Raw genomic sequence first — 16,558 nt, forward strand, 5'->3', positions numbered from 1 at the left:
GTAGATATTCATTCTATTTTTGTTTATTAATTTTTACATTACCCAGGGAATTCGAGGTGGTGATTGTAGGTATTATCACTGATATTTTGTAGGTGAGAAAGCCAAAGGCCACTGATGTAGTAAGTGGAAGAACTGATTTTGAATCCTGGTCTGTCCAAATTTTGTGCAAGAGTATTTATTCAATGATTTTGATGTTTAATTTAATTCTCAAAACTTTAAACTAAATTGTTAACTCTTTCTTTTACAACCACAAATAAAAAAACTTCATCCTATTTTCTTATAATAAAATATTAATGATCAATATAAAAATGTGAAAATAGAAAAATATATAAAAAGTAAAAATCTCCCACTATTACATTTAGATTTATACCTCTTAGACCCTGTTTAGCATTTCTTAATACATATAAATGTGCTTTCATTTTTAACAAAAAATGAGATCATATTATATAAACTGCTTTGTAACAGGGTTTTTACAACAATAAAAACAATACATCATGGAGATCTTTTTATGTCAATAATATATATACGTACACTGGAGCTCTCAGCCTTTGAATTGAATCTGTCCATAAATGACATATTTTATTTGGTCACTGAATTTTTTCAAAAAATTCTAAACAATAGACAACTTTTAAACATGAGGAGATTTCACATAAAAACTTCAATTTTCTACTTCTTTTAAAATATTAGGTATACTGACAACACTAGACCCTCCAGCCCAGTTCTTACTTGGCATCAATTGATTTGAGTTGCCCTCTTCAAAAGGTGCATGTGCTATCCAGTTTGCCAAAGAGCCTCTTTACTGATTTATGTTACATCTTGCCCCTGAGGACATCTTAGGTGGTTATCCTTGATCCAAATCATTATTTATAATTATGACATAGTGTCTTTCTATATGGATTATCATGACATATTTAACCCATCTCCTATTGCTAGACTTTTCTTTCCTAACTTCTTGTTATATAAGCATTGCAGTAATGAAAATCCACTTTTGCAAAATTTCCACATCCCAAAGTCTTTAGGATGAATTTCTAGAAGTGGAATAATTGGTCAAAGAATAGATATATTTTTTAGGGATTTTGTGATACATTGCCATATAGTCTCTGGAAAACTTGTCCAATTTAATTTCCTACCATAAGTTTATGAAAGTGCGGAAATCTTGGTTAATACTAAATTTAATTTTTTTAAATTTTCATCTTTGCCAATCTACTAGGTTAAAAATCTTATTTCTCTTTATCTTTATTCTCTAGTGAGATTGAACACATGTTAGTATGTTCATTGACTATAAATAATCTCATAGAGATTGTCTTTGTTTTCTGATCATTTTTGGGTGGGGTGGTAAATTTGTATCTTTCATTATTTATTTTTAAGAGGCATTTACTTAAGAATCTTAACCCTGTGTTTGTCATGTGTGTTGCTAATGTCTTTTGATGTATAGATCCCTAATTTAGTCCAAGTTCGTTTTTTTCCCTTTATGGTTAGTGGTAAGACATCTTTGCCCTGGATGTTCATGAAGATATTCTCTTATATTACCTGCTAGTAGCTTTCTTTTTTACTTTTCACATTTAAATTTACAAGTCCCCTAAAATTGATTTTTGTGTATAGCATAAGGTATAGGCCCAATTCCATCTTTTCCCAGCATGGATAATCAGTTGACCCAGTCCATTTATTTTAAAGACTGTCCTTTGTCCATGACTCCACAGTGCCACCCTTGTGAACAATGAAGCACCCATGTATGTGTGTGTGTCTCTTTATGGAATCTCTATTCAGTTCCATTAGTCTATGTCTGTCCTGGCAATATTATTGTACTGTCTTCATTGCTATAGTTTTATAATGTTTTGATATCAGAGAATGTGGGCTCCCACTTCTCTTCTTCTTCAGAATTTTCTTGGTTATCTTTGGCTCTTTTATTTTTCATATGGATTGTAGAATCAGCTTGTCAATTTCCCTCAGGCACCTCCTGGAATTTTGGTTGGTATTACATTGAAAGTATGTATCATTTTGGGGAGTTCTGATAAATTACATTATTAATTGTTCCAATCCATTCATGTGGTATATTTCTCCATTTTTAAGACCTTATTTAATTTCTCTTAATACAATTTTATAGATTTCTGTGTAAAGGTTTTGCACATCTTTCATTAGATTTATTCCTAGGTATTTGATGTTTCTCTTGCTGTTAGAAATAGTAACATTTTAAAATTTAAATTTCCAAATTGCTTATTTGTGGTATATAGAAAATGCAATAGATTGTTTTGTGATGATCATGTATAAAGTAAACTTGCTAAACTCACTTGTTAATTCTAATTACCTCTGTATCATTTTGGATTTTATAGGTACATAATCATGTCATTTGAAAATAATGAGGATTTTTTTGTTTTTTTCTAATCCTTATACATTTTATTTATGTATTTTATTTGCTTTTCTGGCTTTGTTGAACTGGCTAAAGCCTTCAGTACAATATTCAATAGAAGTGTTGTTAGTGAACGTTCTTTCTCATTCCCAATCCATTCCCAATCTCAGGGGAAAGTTTCCAATATTTCATCATTAGTTATGATGCGTACTCTAGATTTTGGTAGATTTTATTGGGGAATTAAAAAAATTTTACATGTAACTTTTGCCATTTGTATAGAGATAAAACTATAAAACCCTGGGCCTCCCTGGTGGCGCATTGGTTGAGAGTCCGCCTGCCGATGCAGGGGATACGGGTTCGTGCCCCGGTCCGGGAGGATCCCATATGCCGCAGAGCGGCTGGGCCCGTGAGCCATGGCCGCTGAGCCTGCGCATCCGGAGCCTGTGCTCCGCAACGGGAGAGGCCACAACAGTGAGAGGCCCGCATACTGCAAAAAAAAAAAAAAAAAACAACTATAAAACCCTTAGGAAAAATACAGGAGTAAATTTTGTGATCTTGGGTTAAGGTCATGAATTTTAGGTGTGACACTAAAAAAAAAAAAAAGAAAAGGACAAAAGAAGAAATAAGATTAGACTTCATCAAAATGAAAACTTCTGTACTTAAAAGGACACCTCAATAAAGTGAAAAGACAATCCACAGAATATTTGCAAATTACATATCTAATAAAGGCTGGGATCAGACTATAAAAAGAACTACTACAACGTAATAAAAAGACAACCCAATTTTTAAAATGGACAAAGGATCTGAATAGACATTTTTTCAAAGAAGATAGACAAAGATGCTTAGCATCATTAACCATCAGGAAAATTTAAATAAAAAACCACAGAGGGATACCATTTTACATCCACTAGGATAGCTATAATAGAAGAGGCAGATGATAACAAGTTTTAGTGAGGATGAAGAGAAGTTAGAACCATCATACACTGCTGGTGGAAATGTAAAATGGTGCAGCTGCTTTGGAAAACAGCCTGGCATTTAATCAGAAGTTTAAACATAGTTACCACAGACCAGCAATTCTATTCCTAGGTATACACCCAAGAGAAATAAAAACATATGTTCACACAAAAACTTGTACACAAATGTTCATAGCAGAATTATTCATAATGGCCAAAAATTGGAAACAATCCAAATGTCCATCAACTGATGAAAGAATAAACAAAAATATTACCTCCATACAATGGATTATTCAACAATAAAAAGAAATGAAATACTGATAAATGCTACAACATAAATGATTCTTGAAAACGTTAATGCTAAGTGAAGGAAGCCGGATATAAAGGCCAAATACTGTATGATTCCATTTATGTGAAATGTCCATAATTGGCAAATCCATGGAGACAGAAATTACACTAATGGTTGGCAGGGTCTGGGGCTGGGTGGAATGGGGAATGACTGATAGTGGACATGAAGTTTCTTTTTGGGGTGATGAAAATATTCTGGAATTAGATAGTGGTGATGGTTGCACAACTTTGTGAATGTACTAAAAACTACTGTGCAGTTTAAAAGGATGAATTTTATGGTATGTAAATTACTAGTAAAATGGTTATTAAAAAATGAAACATAAAAAAGAATTTATATACTGAACAAAGCACCAGTAAATAGTGGAATAACTCTAAGAAGTCTAATATATCTGGAATTGGAGAGAAGGTGGGGGCAAAGAAAAGTGTTTGAGAAAATAATGATGGAAAAAACTCTCATTTTTATTGAAAACTATAATGCCGCAGATCCAAGAATCTTAAAAATGTTCCAAGGACTAGAGACAGGAAAAGAATGAAGGCACATCATAATCATTAAATTGTTCAAAAGTAGTGATAAGGAGAAAATTTTTAAAGTAGACAGTGAAATAAGATATGTATGTATGTTTTTTCTTCTTATCTGTGGTCAATAGTGGTCCCAAAATGTTAAATAGAAAATTCCAGAAATAAAAATTCATAAGTTTTAGATTGCATGCTTTTCTGAGTAGTGTGATGAAATCTCACATTGTCCTGCTTCATCCTGCCTGGATCCCCAACCATTGACATTGTATCGTCAGAAGATCAGTGGTAGCCAAATGCTATGTCACGGTGCCTATGGCATTCAACTCACTTCATCTTATCGCGTAGGCAATCTATCATCGCATGTCATCACAAGAAGTAGGGTGAGTACAGTACAATGAGATATTTTGAGAGAGAGAGAAAGAGAGAGAAAGAGCTCATATTCACATAACTTTTATTACAGTATATTGTTATAATTGTTCTATTTTATTATTAGTTGTTAATCTCTTATTGTGCCTAATTTATAAATTTAAATTTATCATAGGTATGTATAGGAAAAAACCTGGAATATATAGAGTTTGGTACTATCCATGATTTTAGGCATCCGCTAGGTGTCTTAAAACATGTTTCCTGTCGATAAGGGGAGACTACTATACAGAGAAAATAGGGAAGACAGGAGATTTCTCAGTGTAATCCATTCAATTGAGGGGACAATGGAGCAACATTCTTTAAAATAATGGAAGAGAAGGAAAAACTTAATCCTAGAATCCTATAACCAGTGAAAGTGCCATTCAAAAATAAAGATGATGTAAAGAATTTCAAACGCTGAAAAACGTAATCACAAGCATACCTGCACTACAAGAAATGTTTAAAGGAAGTGGTTGTGACTTTGTTAAATTATCATTTAAGTAGAGTCCCAGCGTGTTGGATGGTGAGGTTCAACAAAAGACCACAAGGGAATTGAAATAGGAAAGTGTATTACTCACAGGTCCTGGAGGAGGTACACAGCACACCTTGAGGGGCCACAAGGGGAGGCCAAGGCAGGGTGCAGACAGAGGAAGAGTGGTGGGACTGGAGACTCTTGCCTTTATGAGTGTCTGCAGGTGGACTGCTTTGAGGTTTCCTGGCTAATGCTGAATTGGTGAATTCAAACCCAAAGGAGCAGGGGTTTGGTAAGTCTTGTAGGGTTCTTATCTTTTCTTTTTTTTTAACACCTTTATTGGAGTATAATTGCTTTACGATGGTGTGTTAGTTTCTGCTTTATAGCAAAGTGAATCAGCTATACATATACATATATCCCCATATCTCTTCCCTCTTGCGTCTCCCTCCCATCATCCCTATCCCACCCATCTAGGTGGTCACAAAGCACTGAGCTGATCTCCCTGTGCTATGCGGCTGCTTCCCACTAGCTATCTATTTTATGTTTGGTTGTATATATAAGTCCATGCAACTCTCACTTTGTCCCAGCTTACCCTTCCCACTCCCTGTGTCCTCAAGCCCATTCTCTACACATCTGTGTCTTTATTCCTGTCCTGCCCCTAGATTCTTCAGAACTTTTTTTTTTAGATTCCATATATATGTGTTAGCATATGGTATTTATTTTTCTCTTTCTGATTTCACTCGGTAGGACACTCTCTAAGTCCATCCACCTCACTATAAATAACTCAATTTCATTTCTTTTTATGGTTGAGTAACATTCCATTGTATATATGTGCCACATCTTCTTTATCCATTCATCTGTCAATGGACACCTAGGTTGCTTCCATGTACTGGCTATTGTAAATAGTGCTGCAATGAACATTGTGGTACATGACTCTTTTTGAATTATGGTTTTCTCAGGGTATATGCCCAGTAGTGGGATTGCTGGGTCATATGGTAGTTCTATTTTTAGTTTTTAACAAACCTCCATACTGTTCTCCATAGTGGCTGTATCAATTTACATTCCCACCAACAGTGCAAGAGGGTTCCCTTTTCTCCACACCCTCTCCAGCATCTATTGTTTATAGATTTTTTGATGATGGCCATTCTGACTGGTATGAGGTGACACCTCATTGTAGTTTTGATTTGAATTTCTCTAATGATTCGTGTTGTTGAGCATCCTTTCATGTGTTTGTTGGCAATCTGTATATCTTCTTTGGAGAAATGTCTATTTAGGTCTTCCGCCCATTTTTGGATTGGGTTTTTTGTTTTTCTGATATTGAGCTGCATGAGCTGTTTGTATATTTTGGAGATTAAACCTTTGTCAGTTGCTTCATTGGCAAATATTTTCTCCCATTCTGAGGGTTGTCTTTTCATCTTGTTTATGGTTTCCTTTGCTGTGCAAAAGCTTTTAAGTTTCATTAGGTCCCATTTGTTTATTTTTGTTTTTATTTCCATTTCTCTAGGAGGTGGGTCAAAAAGGATCTTGCTGTGATGTATGTCATAGAGTGTTCTGCCTGTGTTTTCCTCTAAGAGTTTTCTAGTCTCTGGCCTTACATTTAAGTCCTTAATCCATTTTGAGTTTATTTTTGTGTATGGTGTTAGGGAGTGTTCTAACACGATACACAGTTTCATTCTTTTACACGTAGCTGTCCAGTTTTCCCAGCACCACTTATTGAAAAGGCTGTCTTTTCTCCATTGTATATTCTTGCCTCCTTTATCAAAAATAAAGTGACCATATGTGCGTGCGTTTATCTCTGGGCTTTCTATCCTGTTCCATTCATCTGTATTTCTGTTTTTGTGCCAGTACCATACTGTCTTGATTACTGTAGCTTTGTAGTATAGTCTGAAGTCCAGGAGCCTGATTCCTCCAGCTCCGTCTTTCTTTCTCAAGATTGCTTTGGCTATTCGGGGCTTTTGTGTTTCCATACAAATTGTGAAATTTTTTGTTCTAGTTCTGTGAAAAATGTCATTGGTAGTTTGATAGGAATTGAATTAAATCTGTAGATTGCTTTGGGTAGTACAGTCATTTTCACAATGTTGAGTCTTCTAATCCAAGAACATGGTATATCTTTCCATGTGTTTGTATCCTCTTTAATTTCTTTCAGCAGTGTCTTATAGTTTTCTGCATAGAGGTCTTTTGTCTCCTTATATAGGTTTATTCCAAGTATTTTATTCTTTTTGTTGCAATGGTAAATGGGAGTGTTTCCTTAATTTCTCTTTCAGACTTTTCATCATTAGTGTATGGGAATGCAAGAGATTTCTGTGCAATATTTTTGTATCCTGCTACTTTACCCAATTCATTGATTAGCTCTAGTAGTTTTCTGGTAGAGTCTTTAGGATTTTCTATGTATAGTAGCATATCATCATCAAACAGTGACAGCTTTACTTTTTCTTTTCCAATTTGGATTCCTTTTATTTCTTTTTCTTCTCTGATTGCTGTGGCTAAAACTTCCAAAATTATGTTGCATAATAGTGGTGAGGGTGGGCAACCTTGTCTTGTTCCTGATCTTAGTGGAAATGGTTTCAGTTTTTCACCATTGAGAATGATGTTTGCAGTGGGTTTGTCATATATGGCCTTTATTATGTTGAGGTATGTTCCCTCTATACCCACTTTTTGGGGGCTTTTATCATAAATGGGTGTTGAATTTTGTCAAAAGCTTTTTCTGCATCTATTGAGATGATCATATGGTTTTTCTTTTTCAATTTGTTAATACGGTGTATCACATTGATTGATTTGTGTATACTGAAGAAACCTTGCATTTCTGTGATAAACCCCACTTGATCATGGTGTATGATCCTTTTAATGTGCTGCTGGATTCTGTTTGCTAGTATTTTGTTGAGGATTTTTGCGTCTATGTTCATCAGTGATATTGGCCTGTAGTTTTCTTTCTTTGCGACATCTTTGTCTGGTTTTGGTATCAGGGTGATGGTGACCTCGTAGAATGAGTTTGGGAGTGTTCCTCCCTTTGGTATATGTTGGAAGAGTTTGAGAAGGATAGGTATTAGCTCTTCTCTAAATGTTTGACAGAATTTGCCTGTGAAGCCATCTGGTCCTGGGTTTTTGTCTGTTGGAAGGTTTTGAATCACAGTCTCAATTTCTGTGCTTGTTATTGGTTTGTTTATATTTTCTATTTCTTCCTAGTTCAGTCTGGGAAGGTTGTGCTTTTCAAAGAATTTGTCCATTTCTTCCAGGTTGTCCATTTTATTGTCATATAGTTGCTTGTAGTAATCTCTCATGATCCTTTGTATTTCTGCAGTGTCAGTTGTTACTTCTTTTTCATTTCTAATTCTATTGATTTGAGTCTTCTCCCTTTTTTTCTTGATGAGTCTGGCTAATGGTTTATCAGTTTTGTTTATCTTCTCAACGAACCAGCTTTTAATTTTAGTTGATCTTTGCTATTGTTTCCTTCATTTCTTTTTCATTTATTTCTGGTCTGACCTTTATGCTTTCTTTCCTTCTGTGAGCTTTGGAGTTTTTTTGTTCTTCATTCTCTAATTGCTTTAGGTGTAAGGTTAGGTTGTTTATTTGAGATGTTTCTTGTTTCTTGAGGTAGGATTGTATTGCTATAAACTTACCTCTTAGAACTGCTTTTACTGCATCCCATAGATTTTGGGTCATCATGTTTTCATTGTCATTTGTTTCTAGGTATTTTTTGATTTCCTCTTTGATTTCTTTTGTGATCTCTTGGTTATTAAGTAGTGTATTTTTTAGCCTTCTTGTGTTTGTATTTTTTACCATTTTTTTCCTGTAATTGATATCTAGTCTTATAGCATTCTGGTTGGAAAAGATACTTGATACAATTTCAATTTTCTTAAATTTACCGAAGCTTGATTTGTGACCCAAGATATGATCTATCCTGGAGAATGTTCCATGAGCAGTTGAGAAGAAAATGTATTCTGTTGTTTTTGGATGGAATGTCCTATTAATATCAATTAAGACCATCTTCTTTTGTGTTTCAGTTAAAGCTTGTGTTTCCTTATTTTGTTTTTTTTGGTTGATCTGTCCATTGGTGAAATTGGGGTGTTAACATCCCCTACTATGATTGTGTTACTGTTGATTTCCCCTTTTGTGTCTGTTAGTATTTGCCTTATGTATTGAGGTGCTCCTATGTTGGGTGCATAAATATTTACAGTTGTTATATCTTCTTCTTGGATTGATCCCTTGATCATTATGTAGTGTCCTCTTTGCCTCTTGTAATAGTCTTCATTTTAAAGTCTGTTTTGTCTGATATGAGAATTCCTACTCCATATTTCTTTTGATTTCCATTTGTATGGAATATCTTTTTCCATCCCCTCATTTTCTGTCTGTATGTGTCCCTAGCTCTGAAGTGGGTCTCTTGTAGACAGCACTTGTACGGGTCTTGTTTTTGTGTCCATTCAGCCAGTCTATGTCTTTTGGTTGGAGCATTTAATCCATTTACATTTAAGGTAATTATCGATATGTATGTTCCTATTACCATTTTCTTAATTGTTTTGGGTTTGTTATTGTAGGTCTTTTCCTTCTCTTCTGTTTCCTGCCTAGAGAAGTTCCTTTAGTATTTGTTGTAATGCTGGTTTGGTGGTGCTGAATTCTCTTAGCTTTTACTTCTCTGTAAAGATTTTAATTTCTCCGTCAAATCTGAATGAGACCCTTGCTGGGTAGAGTAATCTTGGTTGTAGGTTTTTCCCTTTCATCACTTTAAATATGTCCTGCCATTCCCTTCTGGCTTCCATAGTTTCTGCTGAAAGATCAGCTGTTAACTTTATGGGGATTCCCTTGTGTGTTATTTGTTGCTTTTCTCTTGCTGCTTTTAATATTTTTTCTTTATATTTAATTTTCGATAGTTTGCATAATATGTGTCTTGGTGTGTTTCTCCTTGGATTTATCCTGTATGGGACTCTCTGCACTTCCTGGACTTGATTAACTATTTCCTTTCCCATATTAGGGAAGTTTTCAACTATAATCTCTTCTAATATTTTCTCAGACCCTTTATTTGTCTCTTCTTCTTCTGGAACCCCTATAATTCGAATGTTGGTGCATTTAATGTTGTCCCAGAGGTCTCTGAGACTGTTCTCTTTTCATTCTTTTTTCTTTATTCTGCTCTCCAGTAGTTATTTCCACTATTTTACCTTCCAGATCATTTATCCATTCTTCTGCCTCAGCTATTTTGCTATTGATTCCTTCTAAGGAATATTTGATTTCATTTATTGTGTTGTTCATCACTGTTTGTTTGCTCTTTAGTCCTTCTAGGTCCTTGTTAAACATTTCTTGTATTTTCTCCATTCTATTTCTAAGATTTTGGATCATCTTTACCATCATTACTCTGAATTATTTTTCAGGTAGACTGCCTATTTCCTCTTCATTTGTTTGGTCTGGTGGGGTTTTACCTTCCTTCTCCATTTGTCATGTGTTTCTCTGTCTTCTCATTTTGCTTAACTTACTGTGTTTGGGGTCTCCTTTTCGCAGGCTGCAGGTTCATAGTTCCCGTTGTTTTTGGTCTCTGCCCCCAGTGGCTTAGGTTAGTTCAGTGGGTTGTGTAGGTTTCCTGGTGGAGAGCACTAGTGCCTGTGTTCTGGAGGATGAGGCTGGATCTTTTCTTTCTGGTTGGCAGGGCCATGTCTGGTGGTGTGTTTTGGGGTGTCTGTGACCTTATTATGCTTTGAGGCAGCCTCTCCACTAATGGGTGGGGTTGTGTTCCTGTCCTGCTAGTTGTTTGGCATAGGGTGTCCAGCACTGTAGCTTGCTGGTCGTTGAGTGGAGCTGGGTCTTAACGTTGAGATGGAGACCTCTGGGAGAGCTTTCACTGTTTGATATTACGTGGAGCCAGGAGGTCTCTTGTGGACCAATTTCCTGAACTCGGCTCTCCCACCTCAGCGGCACAGGCCTGACACCTGGCTGGAACACCAATACTCTGTCAGCCACACGGCTCAGAAGAAAAGGGAGAAAAAAAGAAGGAAAGAAAAAAAGAAAAGAAAGGAAAGTTATTAACATAAAAAATAATTTAGAAATAATAATATTAAAAAGGAATAAAAAAATAAAGAATGAAGAGAGCAACCAAACCAAAAAACAAGTCCACCAATGATAAGAAGTGCTAAAATCTATACTAAAAAAAAAAATAATAAAAAGTGGACAGAGAGTACCCTAAGACAGTTAGTAAAAGCAAAGCTATACAGACAAAATCACACAAAGAAGCATACACATACACACTCACTAAAAGAGAAAAAGGAAAAATATATATATATCGTTGCTTCCAAAGTCCACAGCCTCAATTTGGCATGATTCGTTGTCTATTCAGGTATTCCACCACTGATGCAGGGTACATCAAGTTGATTGTGGAGATTTAATCCGCTGCTCCTGAGGCTGCTGGGAGAGATTTCCCTTTCTCTTCTTTGTTCCCACAGCTCCTGGGGTTCAGCCTTGGATTTGGCCCCGCCTCTGCATGTAGGTCATCTGATGGTGTCTGTTCTTTACTCAGACAGGACGGGATTAAAGTAGCAGCTGATTCGGGGTCTCTGGCTCACTCAGGCCGAGGGGAGGGAGAGGTATGGAATGCGGGGTGAGCCTGTGGCGGCAGAGGCCAGCGTGACGTTGCACCAGCCTGAGGCACAACGTGTGTTCTCCTGGGGACATTGTCCCTGCATCATGGGACCCTGGCTGTGGTGGGCTGCACAGGCTCCCAGGAGGGGAGGTTTGGATAGTGACCTGTGCTTGCACACAGGCTTCTTGGTGGCTGCAGTAGCAGCCTTAGCATCTCATGCCCGTCTCTGTGGTCTGCACTGATAGCCACTGCTCGCGCCCATCTCTGTGGCTCATTTAGGCAGCACTCTTTATCCCTTCTCCTCACACATCGCGAAACAATGGTCTCTTGCCTCTTCAGCAGCTCCAGACTTTTCCCCAGACTCCCTCCCGGCTAGCCGTGGCGCACTATCCCCTGGCAGGCTGTGTTCACGCAGCCAACCCCAGTCCTCTCCCTGGGATCTTGACCTCCAAAGCCCGAGCCTCAGCTCCCAGTCCCCGCCCACCCTGGCGGGTGAGCAGACAAGCCTCTCGGGCTGGTGAGTGCTGGTCGGTACCGATCCTGTGTGCAGGAATCTCTCCACTTTGCCCTCCACACTTCTGTTGCTGTGCTCTCCTCGGTGGCTCCGAAGCTTCCCCACTGCCACCCGCAGTCTCCGCCAGTGAAGGGGCTTCTAGTGTGTGGAAACCTTTCCTCCTTCACAGCTCCCTCCCACTGGTGCAGGTCCCGTGCCTATCGTTTTGTCTCTGTTTATTCTTTTTTCTTGTGCCCTACCCAGGTACGTGGGGAATTTCTTGCCTTTTGGGAGGTCTGAGTTCTTCTGCCAGCGTTCAGTAGGTGTTCTGTTGGAGTTGTTTCACATGTAGATGTATTTCTAATGTATTTGTGGAGAGGAAGGTGATCTCTGTGTCTTACTCTTCCGCCATCTTGAAGGTCTCTCTCTTGAACATTTTTGACACAATGTTTTCCATTTAACTATTTTCTTTGGTTACATGTCCTCTTTTCTGAAACACCCACTGTCTTCTTTAGAAAAGCTTTGTATTCTCTCTTTTATGGGGATATCCCTTTCGAGTTCAGCCCCACCAAGGGTCCTCCTGCCTGGTGTCCTTTGAGTTTGGTTCTGAAACAAAGGAAAGCTTTATTCTTGGAGTGGAGAATGGAGAGGTGTGAGCTCCTGCTGTGGCTAGCCCCCTCTCCAGACAGGCCTTGGGCGGGGCTGCTTTATCCTGGGGTTCTTATCTAAGGGGCTCACAAGGGGAAGGCTCTGGGGGCCAGGAGAGACTGTTTATCACAGGGGTGGTTGGAGGAGTCATATCAGGAACTTATATTTACTTATGACTTTGCAGGCTTTTATCTAGGGCAGGTGTTTGAGAGGGGGCTTATGTCAGTTCAAGTCCCCTGCAGGCTGCTTGGCCACACAAAATGGGTGCCAAGACAGCAGAATTATGGAGTAATTTAGCTAAACTCTCAACAGAAATCCTCTAGCCTGAAGGAAAATGATGCCAGATGAAAATACGGATCTACACAAAGGAATGAAGAACAGTCAAAATACTACAGAGGTAGATACACAAAAATTGTATTACATAAATCTTTTAAAAAGCCAAATGACTATGTAAACAAAAATAACAAGGTAACGTACAATAAGGATAGCATCAAATTGGTAGGAGAGGAAGGTTCCAACACTATGTGTGAAGTAGTATATCACTAGAAGGCAGATTGTGATAAGTTGAAGGGTATACTCTAAACCTGAAATAGCCACTAAAACAAGAAAGAAAAGAGTAATGAGTAATTAAGCCAACAAAGGAGATAAAATTGAATCAAAAATAGTATTCAGTTAATCCAAAAGAAGGCAGAAATAGAAAAAAAGGGAAAAAAAACAGCTGGAAAAAATAAAACAACAAATAGCAAGATGGTTGTCTTAAAGGCTAACCATATCATAATCACATTAAATGTAAATTGAATAAATACTGCAATTAAAAGGCAGAAATTGTCTGATTGGATAAAATAAAAAGACCAAACAATATGCTGTTTACAAGAAGTACATGTCAAATATAAGGACATAAACAGACTAAATGTAAAAGGATGGGAAAAGATATACCCTGCTAATATGAATCTAAAAAAACTAGAGTGGCTATATTAATGTCAGATGAAGTAAAATTCAGAGCAATGAATAATACCAGGGATAAAGAAGGTCATTTCATAATGATGAAGGAGTCACTTCATCAAGAAGACATAACAATCCTAAATGTTTGTGCAACTAATATCAGAACTGCAAAACAGATGAAGGAAAAGCTGATAGAATTGCTAGAAGAAACACACAATTATATCCAGAGTTTTTAATATATCTTTCTCAGTAACCAGTAGAACAAATAGAAAATAATTATGGATATAGGAGATTTAAATAATACAATTAACTACCTTGACATAATTGACATTTATAGAACAATCCAATCAACAACAGTAGAACACATATTTTTTTTTTCAAATGTACACGAACATTTACCAATGTAGACCATATTCTGGGTCATAAAACTAGTCTCAATAAATTTAATAGCATTTAAATTATACAAAGTATGTTCTTTGACTAGAGGGAGTAAATTAGAAATCAATAATAGAAAGATCTTTGGAAAATCTCTCAATATTTGAAAATTAAATAAAGCACTTTTAAATAACTCATCAGTGAAGATATCAAAAAGGAAATTAGGACGTATTTTGAAATTAAGTGACAAAACATCAAAACCCATGGGACAACATAAAGCCAGACGTAGGAGGGTATTTATAGCAGTTAATACCTGTATTAGAAAAGAAGACATTTCTTAAACAAAAGATCTCAGTTTCCATCTTAAGATATCAGAAAAAGTAGAGAAAATTGAATTCAAAGTAGAAAAAAAAAGAAAATAAAGATAAGAGCAAAAATGAATGAAATAGAAAAGAAAAAACCAATAGAGAGGGCTTCCCTGGTGGCGCAGTGGTTGAGAGTCCGCCTGCCAGTGCAGGGGACACAGGTTCGTGCCCCGGTCCGGGAGGATCCCACATGCCGTGGTGCGGCTGGGCCAGTGAGCCATGGCCGCTGAGCCTGCGCGTCCGGAGCCTGTGCTCCGCAACGGGAGAAGCCACACATTGAGAGGCCCGAGTACCGCAAAAAAAAAAAAAAAAAAAAAAAAAAAAACAATAGAGAACATCAATGAAATCAAAACTTTTTCTTTGGGAAGATCAATGCAATTAAATACACCTCTAACCAAATAGAGGAGAAAAAAAAGGACAAGACATAAGAATGAGAAAGGTGACATTAATCCAGATTTTAAAAAGATAATAAAGAATAGGAAAATTTAGGCCTATAAATTCTACAGCTGTAATGAAATGAGCAAACTCTTTGAAAGATACAAACTGCCAAATCTCAAAATAGTTAAAATAAGTAAAAGAAGTCAGACAAAAAGTGAATACTGAATATCTAATAATATAAATTTTTGGAAATGCACACTAATAAATAGCAACAACAGGTCAGTGGTTGCTGGGGGACAGTGTGCAGTGGGGAGGATGGGGTTACAAAGTGGCTGAGGAATTGTTCATTATCTTGATTGTGGTGATGGTTCCACATATCATACATGTGTCAAAACTTAAATTGTATACTTTATCTGTATGCAGTTTATTGTATGGAATTATACCTCAGTAAAGCTCTTAAAATACACAGTAATTTCTCTACATTAATAATAGTTTCGAAGCAGCTTTATTTTTTTCATTTATAAGTAAACGTTTCCCCTGCCTGAATGTTTCTGGTTTCTTTTTTTCTTTGATGTACAGACATTGCCTCTGTATATTTTCAAATAGTTCAGTTTTACTTTTACTTGGGAAATAGTGAGTTTGTAGAGTTGGTGTTTTTCAGCTTAAAAAGCTTTCCTTTTTGTATTTTCCTGTGTGTGTGTTTGGGGACATACTTTCATGTAGGTGCTGAAGTTTCTTCAGGAAAGGCAGTTGGCCGTATCATCATCATATCCTTTCCTTCATCTTTCCTATAATCATGTTATTTTTCTGCGTTTTTCTTTGTATTCTGGGAGATTTTCTTGTGACTTCCCTTTACAACAAAATTTCCGTCTTATACAATTTTGCTGCTTAATATTTGACCATGTTTTTCATTTCAAATATTTCTGCAGTTTAGGTAGGGTTTAACAGGGGTACCCACCTCTGTTCCACTCAGTGTCAGTTGGGTTGATTTGAAGGTTAGGGGCCAGAATCATTTGAAGAATTTTTCCTGCCCATGGCGGGTCGTGGATGTTGGCTGTTGGCTGAGACTTTAAATGGACGATTTACAAGTAACCTCTGCACGTGGCCTGGGCTTCCTCGGAGCACGGTGGCTGGGTCTCAAGAGTAAGTGTCCCTTGAGAGCGAGGCAGGACAAAGCTGCGTCACCTTGTATAACTTAGCCTTGTAAGGCACACAGTGCCATTTCTACTACATTACATCTGTTGAAGCAGCACAAAGGCACACCCAGTATCAAGGAGGGGTGGGATAGATTTCTACTCTTACTGAAGTGTGGTGAGGCTCTAAAAGGGCATGTGAAACCAGAAATATTCCTCTTGCCATTTTTTGAAATTTTAATCTTCCACAGAGAAATTAAGTAATTTTCCCAAGGTCACATGACAATAATGGAGCAAGATTTCTTTTTTCATAGAAATCATTTATTCTTACATTTTACTGAGTGTAAAAGAGATGCCATCTCAAATTTTCTTAAATACTTATAAGTATGACCTTCCACAACTCTTGTGTTATGGTCATGTTCCTTTATGGTGTAGGGGTATTTATTAGAGTCTTTTATGTTACAAAATATTTTTATAACTTCATATTTATTTATCTTGTGATTACCCTTGTAATATTTTAATTTAAGAAAATATTTTTCTTAAGAAATGACACAAGTTTATTCTTGCTAGATTTCCTCAGTTTTAGCTAGGATGTTTTTAAAACCCTTAAAATTTAAGTGAAGA

The sequence above is a fragment of the Mesoplodon bidens genome (assembly GCF_964165515.1).
Source record: "Mesoplodon bidens genome assembly, chromosome: 8".
In the NCBI taxonomy this organism is placed as follows: Eukaryota; Metazoa; Chordata; class Mammalia; order Artiodactyla; family Ziphiidae; genus Mesoplodon; species Mesoplodon bidens.